Source organism: Lingula anatina, chromosome 7, assembly GCF_051362555.1.
Source record: "Lingula anatina isolate TDL-2025a chromosome 7, LinAna3.0, whole genome shotgun sequence".
NCBI classification, from domain to species: domain Eukaryota; kingdom Metazoa; phylum Brachiopoda; class Lingulata; order Lingulida; family Lingulidae; genus Lingula; species Lingula anatina.
This window is the reverse complement of record NC_141773.1, coordinates 14,292,598-14,309,282: the sequence shown is the minus strand read 5'-3', so window position 1 is coordinate 14,309,282 and position 16,685 is coordinate 14,292,598.

Here is a 16,685-nt window from a genome sequence, read left to right as displayed (position 1 = left end):
TATTAGCGCCGTGTATTCCAAGAACACGACCATGTTAATTAATGACTCCATACGTCTCCAATAAATGACGATTTACATGACATTCCTATTACAGCGCGAACAAATAATCCTAATTGCTCGGAGGGAAATTAATAAGAATCGTTCGAGTAATACATTTTTGAAAAAATATCAATCAAAGTTGAAGGCGCGATATACTGGGATTAAGAGTTGATGAAGGTGATGTTTTATGTAAAGAGTTCTTGTTTTTTTGATAGATTGTAAAATGTCGTTTTATTTCGAGGTTTCTGGTGCAAACGACAAATGTTTGGGATCATGCATTACACCGATTATGAACGGACATTTTGCATCGTCTAATGAAAATCGAAGTGATTGATTCTGGTTTTAATCATTTCTTTTTAATGATGAACGGTAGAATTCAAATTGAATTGTGCTTTTTATTTTGTAGTGATTAAGTAGTTGCAATATGGCAGAAGCTTTGGAAAATAGTGTGGCTGATTATAAACTGGAATCTATATACACTGTATATCATTACGGACCTATTTGATAATATGTATTAATGATCTGGGCACTTTCAATAATTGCCAGTTTACGTGTGCCTTACCAGTCAAGTAATGTTACTTTTCTTCAAATCTGCTCGCATTGAAAACTCTTCGAAGGGTATATTCAACTTACTCCTTTTTCATAATATAAAACTTGATAAGATAAAAACAAGCTCAAAACTTCTATCTCAAACGCTAAGTGGCAGTATCGAATGGTAAGCCATGGGAATTTCAAATCGACTTGTACAGAAATGCATCACGTTGTAACGCACGAAACCCTAATTTCAAATTGCAAAGGGACACACTTTCGCGAAATAATACAACAGGCGGAGAACTGTTCTGCATGAGGTCGCACATGTACAAGATGGTGATTTGATAGTAATAAAGCATTGGTATCAGCCTGGATTTTAAGTAACGAAGTGACATCTGTGCTCAGAAAAATGGACGTTTGAAAATTTCATAGAAAAAAGAATAGTAACTGTCAGTAGTGTTGTTACCATAAACTATCAAATCTGAAGGTCGATAGTTGCACAGACAATGTTTTCGTTAAATACATACGCGTCAAAACGGCATTATTTTAACCCGCATACTAGCATTTGTTAATGATACCATTAATTATTTCAATGTTGCCTGAGATTACCTTGCTACGTTCATCAGTGTATCTCATATTTGCACTTGAGAGCACTCTTGCCGCATTAACTCGACACGTGTTACCTAATTACCAGATAATCTGTATTGTTTAATTTCAAACTATGGCACTACTAATGCCGCGATACGTGTCATATTTGACAATCAGTCATCAATTACCGACGCCTAGAATTAACACTTCTACCCTGACAACGTTTGAAATGAGCCGTCATCACTGCTATCAAACATTTATGGCAGTATATATACACCGCCCTTGATATTTGGGAAAAAGTCTTTTGACTGATAGCAAATGTTTGAATTAATGTTACCCAATACTGTTTCTACGTGCATAACTCAAAATTAGTTTTGTAGATAATTGTGCTCATCATCTCTCGATTTCAAATTGGGGTGATGTGAATGAATATGCAATGCTTCACAACAGGATTTGGTGTCAATATATAAATACAAGTCGAAAAAAAAAACAGAAAAGCCGTTTGTCTTTATATCAAGTTTTAATAAATAAATGAATAGATAGATAGATAGATAGATAGATAGATAGATAGATAGATAGATAGATAAGTTTGAAAAGCATTATTTCAAGACTAGTCTAACCTTCAGTTGTTCGCTTAAACATGGGAACTGAGATTAAACATAACTGTTTCTTAGAAGACATTATTTAATTTTATCACTCAAAGTCAGTCAGTGGAGTCAGTTAGATCAATTGAGTTTTACTCCAAAATCTTCATTTTAGCATTCTTATAATAAGACTTGTTTTATATATTAACCACCAGAGGGACGGTTCCTTGCTCCCCCCGCCCCTCCCCGCCCCCGAGACGGTAACGATGACCGTATAAAAATGAATTAATGTCAGCATACTACATCTTTGAAAAATAATAAGGTATTTAATGTTTTATTTTCATCCATTTAATGTCTTATGAACACGCCATCAAGTTATCAATTGCGATGTTTATTATGACAGGAAAGGTGTTGTCATGTAACAGTTCTCGGCTATCCATGGTTATGCAGCCAACTGACGTTTTGCAATCGCGGCGTTTTGTGAAGCCATCTTTGACCGATATCGCAAAGTCGACATTACGCAGTCAGTTATTCCACTCTAGCCACCTTACACCTTAATTAACCGCAAAACTAAAGTCATCTTTAAAACAGGTAACTTTTGTCCGATTGCCATTTTGCACCAAACACACTTCGTGTTTAGCCAATTTCGCCAGTTTCAACTATTTCCTTACACTTAGTAGTTATACATCAATAACCTGCCATAAAAAGGACACAGCACTCGCCACCTCGTCTCAACCATATCTCTACCAATTCCAAGGCAAATTAAATATCTCCCCTCAAATGACCTGCAAAAAAACCCATTGCCTGCCAAACTGAGAAACCGTATCAATCTAGTCCGTGTAACCAGCTACTGGAGTGCAATCAACTCTGATCAACACCAGACAAGATGGGGCTCCTGGCAGAGCTAGGCGTTGGCTTGTTTGCCAATACTGATCCATCGTTAATCACTGCCAGGAATTGGGATAAGTCAATGCCGAACTGATACAACCGTTTTTATTTGGAATGGCAATTAGTTTTTTTAATCCATTCTCTCTAAATAAATGCCAATTAATATTTATATGCCGTTTTCTCAAAACCACATTTGTTTCACAAAATGGGTTCGGTTTGAAAGGCGTGTATCCTTGTTATGTGAGCGTGTTGAAGTATTGTTTCATATAATGATGGGAAGAACTGAGATACACGTACCTGTACATTAAGAACAACCCATTAGAACACTCCACTCAAGCCCTACGCCCATCATTTTGTTTTTAGAAAAGGGACTGTTTAGTAATGCGCAATGCCAATCAGTACGGTCCATTTCGCAGTCATTAAATATTGATTTAATGCCCTGGTAAAGGTATTTACAATGAAAGACGGATGCTAAATATTTGGAGAAAACTTCAAATCTAAAAACATTCATCCTTGGCAGGCAAATGATACCCCATACAGAGAAAGTATATTCTTATGCCGGACAGCTTTTTTCTGGATCATTTCTCCGGTACCAGCAGTTTAAATGTCTACTATAAGGAAGTAGCTCGACACAACTGGAGGGTAAAATAGGCTTGGTGTAAAGAAAAATGTGCATCGCAATGGGAAATGGTGTGAAATTCCGAAAATAGCCTATTATTCTTGGCACAGGCAACAACATTTCGTCGTAACAGAAATGATCCTTTATGCATACCTTTACTGCCAAAAAAAAGGTTTTTACGACATTTAGGAGCCAATACTGTACGTGTTATAGGTTTTCTCCGCTTTATTGTATATGCATTACATGAGCATCTCACCGTTGCTACCGAGTCCGGCCATTCTTAGCCGGAAGTGACGTACGCAGGGCAGCCTTGTACACATGGTTTTGTGCTACCACTTTTCAAAAGTAAGATATATTTTCGAAGTGGAACCTTACCAGTCTCACATCTCATGGGCATCACCCACACATCCAGATTTAACGTTCAAAACACTTATCAGCGAACGGATTCACTAACATTACATTTCACAAAAAAGCCCTTGGGTCTATGATATTGATGGGGATTTCTTTCTTAAGTATATTTTTTCTTTATTTTCCTCTTTCCTGATTACTTTAAACTACGAAATGTAACGAATCTTAAACGAGAACGAATTTGACTTTGACAGGCTGATCAGCACAGTAGACGTTACTCGGACGAACGTGTATCCTAACTCATATACTTTTTATATGCCCCCAATACTAATACGGATAATAGGCACGGTCACCACCAACAAGCACGTGGGCTGCGCGACAGAAGAAGGCCAGGAGAGCTCACCGTAGGCATGAACTGTGCCCGATGTCTGAGGTCGGTTGCGACTTGGGCTACGGGCTGACCTCGGCGTACATATTCATTCAGTCGGCTCCGAGCCCATTATCAATTTCGCCGACCGACAAAGAGCTAGCTAGAGAAGACACCTAACTGGAGAAACAGCAGCTTGCTTAGCAAGCAATGTACATCGCCAGCACTGTCCAACACCCGAAACCGACGGAATCCAATCGGTAATGGAATCACTTCTGGCACAGATAGAGAAGCGCAGCATGACATCGCGGCAGTTGCATGCGGTGGCCATCAGACGGTGACTCAGGGGGTTATCGGAGGAATGCTGCATGCTCATTGTTTACTGCTTGGAGACACGGTAGCCTGTACTAAATGGCACCAACCCTCACCTCGAACGGCAAAACGCAGAAACCGCCAATTATTGGAGGCTTAGTGCAAGGAATGAACATTTTATTATTTTTCTGTGTCTCTACGAATTAAAAAGTTTTATAAAAAACTTTTTAAGTATCATGCTGTCAACCTTAACTCATAATTTACATGTATATCACAGCTTCTTAAAATGCTACGAATGAGCTAATGATTTTTTCCAGGTAAAGAAATTACTTTTTCTTAAAATCAATTAAAAGAATGAAAAGATGATTAAACGTTTTGGACTTGTATTTCAACGTATTTACCCATGGAAAAGCGGTAAATGGAAGTGATTGAGTTTTCCTTCTGCTCCTAGTTTGTCTTTCATCAGTCTCTGATAAAGGGCTATATATAAGTTCAAAAACACAAATGACGACATTCAAGGTATTTAGTAAATTTATTGAAAAGAAGAGCCATTCTTTAAACTTTTTAATTCCTTGCAAAGGCATCGACAATTATCCTCGTGCACGAAAAAGTGCATCGACAAAATATAAATGAAATATTTAACCTCCAAACGCCCTTACTGCTTCTTATCTGATACCTTTTAAAGTTCTTTTATTAACAAAGTCCTCCAAGAATGCATTACCATTTGTACTTCCCCAACAACACAGCAACCTGTCAATAATGTTTTTTCTCTGTATCTTATATAAATCGTACGCACATTGCGTTTGGGATCACAATAAATAGGAAGATTGATGAAAAAATAAATTCTCGGTGCTTGGGGATGTTTGATTTCCCCGTCTGTCAGCACTAATCATTCTTACACCTTCAGACCATATACACATGCCAACGCCATATCGGAACCGGTTATTATTGGATTGTAACGAGATCTGCCAATTCCCTCAGGAGTAACACTGCACATGCAACATGACGTAAAAAGTTAATTCTCAAATATATTCAATTTCAAATAACTTCCTTGACTGTCTCAAGCAGCCATGGAAATGATTTCGTGTTTGACAAAGTGATTAGTTCTGAAATAGTATTATGATGTGTAATAGGCGGTTGCGAACGTTCATATCTCGAATGAAAATCGCTGTGGCCTTTAAACTGCTGTTACGCATGTGTTTGTGTTTCACGTACTAAACAAAAACAGACTTACACACGTATGTATATGATTACCAGATGTATTCGTTATTGATAAAGTGTGAAATCCGTGCAGAAAAACATTAAAAAATATTATCCCCTTTTATTTTATAATTGGGATTTAAATAACATGGGAGGAATGGCGTGCTGTATTCTATATAAAATCCACGGAAAAATAAATGGGTTCATAAGCAAAAAGATTCCATACAGCAAAACCTATATCTTTTTTGGCGTAATATGGGGCTCGCACTGCTTCTCTCATGTACACTAGATTATTACACGACTTCTTATTCTAAAATTTTATTCAAAAGCACAGACTTGACAAAGAGCATCTGCAATGTCACTAGAATTTACCTTGCAATTATATCTTTATATTTTTTCTTTAACGTTTTATCACATTTAAAACGGGTTCATCTTAAGTAATGGTTACGACAGAAAAATAATGACATACAGAAAATTAAAACCTTTGAAAATCACAAGGCACGTCTACAGTGTAGGCTACGTTAGAAAAAAATTTGATATCAATCATGGACACAATAAAGAAATGTGTTAGCTGTGTCTGGACGCATCATACACACTGCCATACACAATGATTAGCTGGATATATAACGTTTTCAATAACGGCTAGATAAAAGCATAAAGAAATAAATGAAGCAATGCATTAAACATATGAATGCATTAGTATAAAACATGCCATTACCATAACCTTCTTCAGAAGCGATGTTTGAAAATCACAGATTTAGTACGAATAAATATTGATATCAGTAGGCCTATAACAGGTATATAAAGTTTTCTTCTTTATAGGTTAGTTGTCTGACAATGTTGATCACGGCGGAACTTTCTGTTACTTGCCAGGCGCCCCCTGGTGTTGGACGGCACGGTGCTTCCGTTTGTGGTACGCATGCGCGCGATTTGTCTGCTGCGCGCCTGTTGTGTAAATGCTCTGGAAGTGCAGAGAAGTTGCCTGTACGCTCTCCTGTAGTTTTTGTCTATGAAACCATATACGAACGGATTTACAGACGTAGTCATGCAACCCAATACGTACGCCAGCCCATGGGTGTCACGACGGTTGCCTCGTAGGTGAATCAGATCCACGACAGAGCTTGGAACGAGTAATAAATTAACTAAAACAAAGCACAGTCCAATCATTCTGGCGGACCTCACATTCTCTTCCATTTCCACGTCCAATGTCACACTCTCCCCAGCTTGTAGCGACTGGCTGTTAGACATTTTGCCGAATTTCTTAATAATTGAAATAAAGCATATAATGGAGACCACAGTCGGGATGCCGTGCCACACTAATTTACTGATGTGTCGGAATAGGAAGGATGGATCGTACATTATTCCACAACGACACTGTAGTTCATCAAATCCCAACTTCCCTCCAGACCCAAAAAGGAGTGGGACGTGAAATGCAGCTGGTAGACCAAATGAAGCCGATATCAACATTATGTTTAGTTGTCTCCACGTGATTTTCTTTATACAGCTCTCCATGCAGATGGTTATGTATTTCTGCACGGCAACAAAACAAAGGTTCAAGCTCGATACACTGAATATAACCCAAGAGTAATACCCAATGAATGCACAAGCCTCTGGGCCGAGGTTCCACTCGCACGACCACATAGAATAAACGTCCACACAAAACACTGGTAAATTCAACGGACCGTTTGTAATACTCAGACTGGCTATTAGCGCATGTCTCCCCTTGCGCAAGTTAGGAGTGAGGGTGATTGACAAAACGACCAATACATTGCCAGCCAAACTAATGACTATCACTACAATAGTAAAATATGCCCAGATGTAACTTGGTAGTTGTTTCAACGTTGTTCCTGTGGCCTTACTACCGTTGGAAGCACTGTTTAAAATTAAATCGTCGTCAAGTGAAAACGCAGTCAATGAACCGTTTGTCATGTTCGTAAGAGGATTGTCTCTTTTCAGTTGTATACATTAATGTCACATTATTTGACATAACCTCTTTTAATAAAAGCACCCCTCAAGATAGAGGCATCTATAATGTCACTGTGATGGCACCAGGCATTAGTAATTTTCCCCATACCATTTTTAATTTTCGTGCCAAGATAAAAAGGAGACTTTTGTACTCTTTGCCACATACCTCATTCGCCTGTCTGCCATTGTTTCAGAAATGTTGTATGGTACTACTTCCTACCGTAACCTTTCTTCATTCACGTCCAGTGGATATTTATATATACTTTCTTCAACTGGCTAATCTTCTTCGTCGTCTTATATGTACGTGACAGCATTAGTCAATTACAGCACGCTCTCCGTATAGAATACCTATTTTCGGTGCTTATTATCCCGAACTTGTATTTATTTTAACCAAAACCATTTACTGAGAGCACTGTTTACTGCATTGTTCTAAATATCTTCCTCGACACTATAATCTTACTCCAAGTCTGTATGGCTTAAAAGATCGCATTGTGGTAGGAGCATTAAGGTCGAATGCTAATACCCATATGAAAGGGAGAGGACCACTTTTTTCCAGACAATGCTTCTGTCATTATTTTACTAAATATTTGATCAAAACGAATATCCCTCTTTGATCCCACTTGCATGACCACGGTAGTGTTGCAGTGCTCATGCATTTACCGCTAACTTACATACTTTCGGTGTCTACAAATACGAAGCCTTTGTAAAGAGCCCGGGGTGGAGGAAGGCACGTGTCTAATTTAATCCTTCAATTTTTGTAAATAACAAGAACATGTGCAGTTAGTGGTATAGAAAATAAAGCATAACTGTACTCAAAGATATATTTTTATTTACTTAAATATCCATGGGTTTTATTTGTTTTTGTCAAAGATTCACTGACATACGTGATGTGTTAGATATACAAATAAAAAAATCCCATTGCAATTCTATCTATAGAGTGGTTAATGCCACGGCATCATGGAGAGATTCAACCAAACGACACATAATGCTCGTAAGCGGAAATTAGCAGCAAGCTAGCTTACAGGTAGCAAACTATAGACTTTATTGTCAATTGAATTGTCAGTTTTAAACAACTAATAGGATAGAGACAGATACAGATTAGAGGGTGATGCGTTATTCGACCTCTTCGCACTAAAGACGTCGAGGAAGGGCAATCCATCACAGCCGAGTTGTGGATAACGTGACACAGGCGATTATTCTTCAAAGGTTAATGAGGGAGTTTGTAAGTTGTGCACCGTTGATGGTTTTTTACAGGTCATTGCCATACGCCATTATACCCGGTGACTTGTACCGAGAGAAACCCCCGTGACGCAAGGTTCGGTTCCAATTGGTTTAAACAGGTGCTTTCCGTACTAATTGTATAACTCCCTATACACTGGACGACGCCCTTTCTGCTTCTTTGTGCGACCATGAATCTAGCTTCGCTGTAGTAGTAGAAAGGAGGCACAAGCATCGCTTTGGTTGTAGAATGAATGCTAAATGATCGTCCAGTTGTCGGCACGTCAAGTATACTTTTTTTACTCTCAAACGGGGCCGTACTTTGGGACCCAGAAAAGACGTCGTCCAGTGTAAAGGCAGCTTAAACCACATTTGTCACTATTACCTTCATGTATATAATGGAGGGCGTACCTGATGTAACATGGAACCTCAGCTACATAACACCGGTGTGACAGGAATGGTAGCCCAAGGAATGGAAGTCCGGGGTAGCATATGATAAGTACAGGTTTGCGTTAGTCAGAGTATTGGGGTTACTGTATGGGACGAATGTCACCTTTGCAAAGTAATTAGGAAAGGACCACTGTTCCTAGTGGACTACCATTCCTGTCACACCGGCACAAAGCCGGTGCAGTTGATGCCAATGGTGTACATAAGCCATTATTTGGAATAAAAAAAAAAACATTTTATCGTGAGGAGGTTTGGTAGACTGTTAACTTCGCATACCAGTAGCTCCATCTTTGGACCATACATCTGTTAATGAAACGTCAACATTATGTTCATGGAACTGAGTATTTTAGCTAATATGAAAACTATTTCATAAAGTTTGTTCGAAATAGATGATAAATCTAGTTTCAAGTCGATCGAAGTCGATCAAGTAATCGAAAGCCGGGTACGCAATCTGGAGACAAACAAATGGTAGGGGTCATTTAAGTATGCTGTTAAAATGAAAATATGTATCGGAATCGATGTGTTTCAATAGTTACATGTTTATTTCTTCCGTACAAAACTTGTAGCATTTCAATATATACAAATTTATTGGGTTTTACTTTTGTGTGCGTGAATTATAAAAGGAACACGTATTACTTTCATTATTATTAGTCCGAGATAAGGTGGCTGCCTCGGGAAGTTACATCAGTGTTTGCCATTCTAGGCCTATACTAATTACAGTAATACACAACATACAGTCTATTTTCATCAACAGATGGCGTGTATCTCCATGTACAACGTGTGCGCAACGGAAAACGTGGGTTGAGCGGGGGCATTAATCTTGAATGCGATATTAGGGATACAATTATGCTGCGGATGGGGTAAAGGGGGTCACACATTGTGCAGTTATGGTGATTATATTTCTATAATGCTTTCATATATATGTTTAATTAAATCATGGTATTTGGTTGTACTTCCTAATATCGGGTGTTATGGAAAGGAAGGAGTTTATCAATAAGTGAGAGAGGGGAAATGTTTTTATTAACTCTCTCTCTGTCTCCCTACACACACACACACACACACACACACACACACACACACACGCACGCACACACACGCACACACACATATTTAGAGAGAGAGAGAGAGAGAATGAATAGCAAACGCTTATCTCTAAGCCATTTCCATATCTGTAGGGTATTCACACCTCTCTGAGATATTTATATTTGATAAGCTCCCTGGGAGACCATTGCGCATCACGGAATTAGAGGTACTGCCTAAGCCACTACGGCACCACCATAGTCTGAGAAATCTAGCCCTGAAATTGTCGTTCCAAATTACGAACAGAAAGAAGTTGATTGAATAATTCAACTGTTCGCATATCTGCGTGGTTTCCCGAACAACCTTAATGGTTGTGTCGGTGGAGCGAAAGAAGTCGTGATTGGTGACCTTAGAGACGATGTGAGCGATGCCAATGGGGTTGACCAACACGATGAAAGCCACGGCCACCGAGAGGACCATAGCAGCGGACTTGATGGTTCTGTCCTTGGTCACGTGCTGCAATTTCAGCGCCTGCGCTTGGATTAGGTCCCGACGCGTTCGGCGGTGAACGTAGATCTTGTAGATGATCATTGGCGTCGCAATCAGCAAGATGACTGAAATTATAAGACGTGGCAATATGAACAAGTACAGCTACTGATGTGCACACTATATTCGGTCTGAAAAATGCTGCCGATATGGAAGCCAAGATAGCAGTTATATGATAATATTACAAGTTAAGGCTCCCTGTAAATGACTATTATGCTACTATGAACAGTTAAACGTGTTCAAACATAACAGCTAGAGATCATCCAAGGAATGTGATGCAAATAAAATGATTTTTTCCAAATATATTTTGTACTTCTTGAACAAATCCTTGTTCATGTTTGTATTTGTAAAACTAAAGTAATCAAATGTGCTATATCAATTCTTAGCGTATACAAGAGTCTAATGCTGCAAGAGAATATATGACGAAACCACCAGTCAATTGAACTGGATATAATAATAATAATAATAATAATAATAATAATAATAATAATAATAATAATAAATCGCAATCACAAGTTTGAAGTTACATAAATACGAAAATAGTGAAGGAAAAACGTATATACTTAGTCATTAAAAGATCCGAAAGACTGGTTGAAGAACAAGACTAAACGTTGTGGGAGTGCTATATTCTAAACTTATGCAGTATGCAGCAGGATTTATTTGTCTAAAATTTCTCTGGAAAACGGTGCCTAAAACACTAATCAGACTCATACGTGAAAGATATGATGATTGATTGGATATTGATTACCTTGTGCGTTTCATAAGGGGCTGCTCTAATTAATTTGACATGCCTTAAACGCTGAGAGGTTCATTATCTACTTAAAATTCCGGTAGTTCGTTTAGATTAGCAGGATCATTTGTAAGTGCCGTGTTATATATTCCAAGACATTAACAGAAGATGACTGAGATTAGCTAGGTATGCTGTAATAACATCCAAGTGTGTATGTAGGGTTTGAAGACAGTGTTAATTTTGAAGATATACAAAACGTCATTATGAAATAATATCTATGTGGTTAAATGTTCAAATGTGTATGTGAACATTCGTACAATTATACTCAAAGGTGCCAACAGAAATTTTATGTTCCAAAACACGAAATGGATAAATATACAACGATATATGTATCCCTTGTGCGGAGACAATAATAGTAATAATACAAAATCTAACTTACAGTTCAGTTAGAGTAAGAAAGTAAGAAAGAGTTAAGTAAGAAATTTAATTATATGATACTGTATTCAACGTAGTTTTATTTTCTATTATTAAATTTTTCTATAAAGTGTCTTTGTTAAAATTTTCAAACCTATCCCATACCTACCTCATCTCATGCAGAGATATGTAAGACCTTTGTGCCTTGCCTTTTTACAGTATTTGTTTAGACCGTTCAAAATGTGATTGGCCAATTGCGAAGAGATTAATTGAATGATAATGGCGCCAGTTAATAAAATAAGAGGCGAACTAATGAGCAATTTAATTAGAATCAATTTCAGTATAGGATTGCTGTCAGCAAGTGTGCTTAATGTAAGAATCAATTATGGGTGGCCACTGCTCAAAATAATTTCCTTCCTTTTTTGTTCAGCGATGGACTTTGGTCTCAAAAGACGACACATCGTGTCCATGCAAAGATTCTAAAATGTTTTTGCATGGAGGTTGGACATCGAACATCCGATTAAAAATTAAGATTAGCACAAGAAAAGCTTTTGACGTAAATCAGTTTGGGTGGTTTGGGCAAAAAAGTTGAAAAAAAATTTTTGAGCTGTAGTAAAACATACTTGAGTCTTACGGATATCTTCTCTTAAGGGTATGGACACTCTTAGACAAAAACCAATTGTTTTGGATAATAAATTAATGTTCAGTGTTTATTGACTAGATTTCTTTGTATTTACCTAAATGTCATTTTACCGATGACGTCATAATTGCGATTTTGGGATAAAAATTGCAAAATCAGTTTTTCGAATTTTTCCTTTATTTGACCACCCACGAACCCCGTTATAACACCTGTTTAATGACATTATTGAGTACTTTAAATACTGCTCGTGATTTTTCTTAAAAGCTAAATGGTTAAAAAAGGCAAAATAATGCCTTTGTTCAATGAAGCATTGCAACTCCACGACAAAAGCATTTAAACCAAAGTGACGGCACTGAATTTAAGCCCACACACGTGTCGTCGCCTATGCCAACTTTTTGTCATACGATCTTGTTCGGGGATGAAGTAATCCCGGTTCGAGGTGCTTATGCTCATGCTTAGCAAGAAACATAATCGCCGATATTTTATATTATCGATTTTTTTTAATCAGCAAAATGGTATATGTATTTTTGATTAATTAGATGCACAAATGATTTTCGGTATTCTGATCATCATAAACCCTGTCAGTAATCCTATTAAGCAAATAATCGTAAATCACGGCCGTATCAAATATGGAAAAGCTTTGACAGGCGATCATTTTTCAGTTGTTTTGATTGCATTGTCAGCAGCACGGAAGATTGAAACTAGAAACGCTGCACGAGAATCTGGTAAGATACTACATATATTTTGTGAATTTATCGATTATTAGATTGAATAAATCTTAAAAAAGTATTCACTTGTCTCAGTGAGTGGGTAACTATCCATTACCATTTTATTGATTCCTCGTCAGTAGCAAGTCACAAATCCATGGTAGTCAATTAAACCCATTTTCACCGTTCTTTTGTACGCAAAGATTCTTATAAAGTTAATACTCTTTTAACTCTCTTACGCACGGAGCTTATATTATACGCTTTTCACGTAGCTATCCCTGAGGTTCTTTTATTCACATAGAGATATTTCCGTAAAAGTGCAACTTGAACAGTTTCAGTATAACGGCACTCCCATTATTTAGTTAAGATCCTCCCGGTTTTCAGTTATTTTCACCCGTTACCAAGGTTTATGTCAACCCTCCCGACCCTTGTTCATTACCATATTTGCAATAGAGTGAAATGCAGCTAAAATACACTGAAAACACTCAATAAAAGACGCTGGGATGTAACATCTACCCAGTCATAACTTACCGGTTGGAATAAACGACAGAATCATTATCCCAGCAAAAAGGAAAACTTCGCTGTGCCTTTTATACTCAGGTCTGACCGGCGCATTGGCCACGCATACTCCGTTCTCTAACAGTGTATCCGAAAATATGGCCCAGACGAGGTTATAGCCCCCAATGCAAATGTAGTTGAATAGAACCATGACGAACGCCTGCTTCCGGCCATGGATTGATCTGATTTTCAGCGGTGCCCACACTGCCAGTAGTCTGAAAGCAGAACATGGCGTCTTAATACTCAGGCCTACCTACCTACCAGACTCGGCACCTACGGATCCAGAATAAACCGGTATATCAGACCACACTAACCGTTTTCAAGGTGTGTGTCAGATCGCATTACAGAGTATCATACCCCATCACAAATTTTGTAAGCCCACCTGTCATCCGGGTATGGCGTCTCGTTTTCGTCAAGTAGGAGTCGTATGAATACAACAACATTGCATGGCGACAGACGACTCCCTCAATCTCGTCAGGGGGTGGAAACGCGCTACTTATATGATTAAGACGAGCCTAGCCGTCAGTACCGGATATTGTGACCTTGAGGAGCAATTTGGTTTGGTCGTTGCGGCACGCATGAACAGTAGTTGAACTACCACACCTGGGTCTTTTGTTTTTGACAGCTGTTCACTCGTCATCGAGGCGCTTGTTCAAGACTACAGGCTGATAAATACTAGTACTACCAGTGGCTTCATTAGTAACGTTCCCACAATACTTAGTTTTCTGTCTGTGCGTACATACCTCGAAAAAAGCCAGCCTCGCTGACGAGAACAATGGACATTTCTCACCCCTCTCTAGGATTACCCCTGATCTCGTCCATCCCGCTAGTCATGAAAATATTCCACCCCGACAGAATATGCTTCCGCTATCAAAATTAGGTCTATTTTTCTAAATTAATATATAAGTTTGCAAGTTCTTATTTACAAAACATCATTGGCTATGTTCGAACCTAAATTTTATATTAAAACTTGCGGTATTGTCAGATTTTTAGCATAAACAGGGAAAATTGCGGCAGCGCATGAATATAGATGAGATGCACTACTTTCCAGCCCCGCTTAGGATCATTGCTATCACATCGCGCACCAGGCAAAATCGGTGTGGTGGCTGATACTCTGTAATGCGAACTGACACACACCTTGAAAACGGGTAGTGTGGTCTGATATACCGGTTAATTCTGGATCCGTAGGTGCCGAGTCTGGTAGTTGGGTAGGCCTGATACTTGAAAACGCCCGTTTGTTTTCACGTTACATGTTCTCAATATAACAGTAATAATATAATAATATCTTTAATTTCATTATATACTTTTGCAGATATTATCATGTAATACCTGATATAAATGATATATTATTATTATTATTATTATTATTATTATTATTATTATAGAGTATATCTTGAATATGAATTATTAATGCTATTTTCATGATATTATATTATTATTTCATCTATATAGTAACAGGATATCAGCCGAGATATCCTTTTCATGTTTTTTCCCAAACTGCAACGATCTGTTGACAACTGACAGGTGTTAGCAATACCTTAGGTGAGTGGAAATATAGTAGCGGTAGTTTGCTAGCCTTTGGCTATTTCTGTAAAGCTTCGGTGTGTGTGACAGGACTCATTTATTGTCAATAACACTATATCAGATATCTTGATTTGTTGGCCGAATGGGAACGTCCTTGGGTGCTTAACCTGTCATCACTCAGTGGGTTCGCTTCCCACTCAGGCTTCCATGTTGATAACAAAACAAAACTTTTTCTATAGATCTCTTAAAACATCTCCAGGAAAGCTCACTTTGAATGCTGTCTATCATAAAAATCACTTCGCTTTCTAAAGGTTATTCTGATTAAACCGAGGACCAAACGGCATAGCTTCAAAAGACGACACACATTTCGAAATGTGCTGTTTTTTTAAACCAATTTCCGTTCATTGCAGAACAAACGCGGTCTTTTGGTAAATTGACGGTTGGATACAAAGGCGGTCACGGTTGCCCTGTGCTAGCACTTTGATGTTAATCATATTTATTAGAATCTGCTGGGCCTCGAGGCAAAATGTGTTGGGGCATATTTGATTTATTTAATCATTTGTAAGAAGAACATCATATTTGCTGTTGATGCATTTCCTGAAGGAAATAGGAAAGACAAGCCTTGAATGAATCAAAATGTGATTTGTTAAATTGCTGGATTAGAATAGCAAAATTACTTAGGATTTCAAAAAGGAAAAAAAATCATTACACTGCATTTTTAAAGTTAAGTGCCAAAGGGTGCAATCAGAGTAACGGTACCACAGAACAATATGAGATAACAGACACTTTAATGATGTCATATAAAATTGCGAAAAGTCACTTTGTTGTGATACTAGAAAATGGCGAATGTAGCTCCATTTTTACTGAACACGCTGAAAAATCAGCCGGACAGTAACCAGTAGAATGAGAATGCCGATCGGCTCTGCAAAAGCTTCAGGTAGAATGCATTTTGTCGGCTTTGCAACAGTATGAAAAATACCATAATTGTGGCACTTCAAATAGAAAATATGTTTTTCGCTAATATGATCTTTAACTTACCTTTCACAGGTCAACAATACAACGAACCAAGAGGAAGTCATTTTGGCCGTTTTCCACACGTAATAGAATACTTTACAGTTGACTTGTGACAGAGACCGTATGTCTACGCCCAGGATATCTTTGGCAAAGGTCTTGTTGAACGGCAGCATAAGAATCAACGTGGTATCTGAGCAAGACAGGGCAATCAGAAGTACGCTGGACGACATCCTCCGAAACTCACGACTTGACATTATGATCACTGTGAACAGGTTCCCTGGGATACCAATTAGGAGGAGAAAAGGAACTACAACGTAACCTACGTAATCAATTGCGATGTATAATTCGGTCTGGTTTCTACCGCTCAAGCTGTTGTTAAAATCAGTAGCATTTAGTTTGAAAGTAATATCACTTTCATTAGGATTT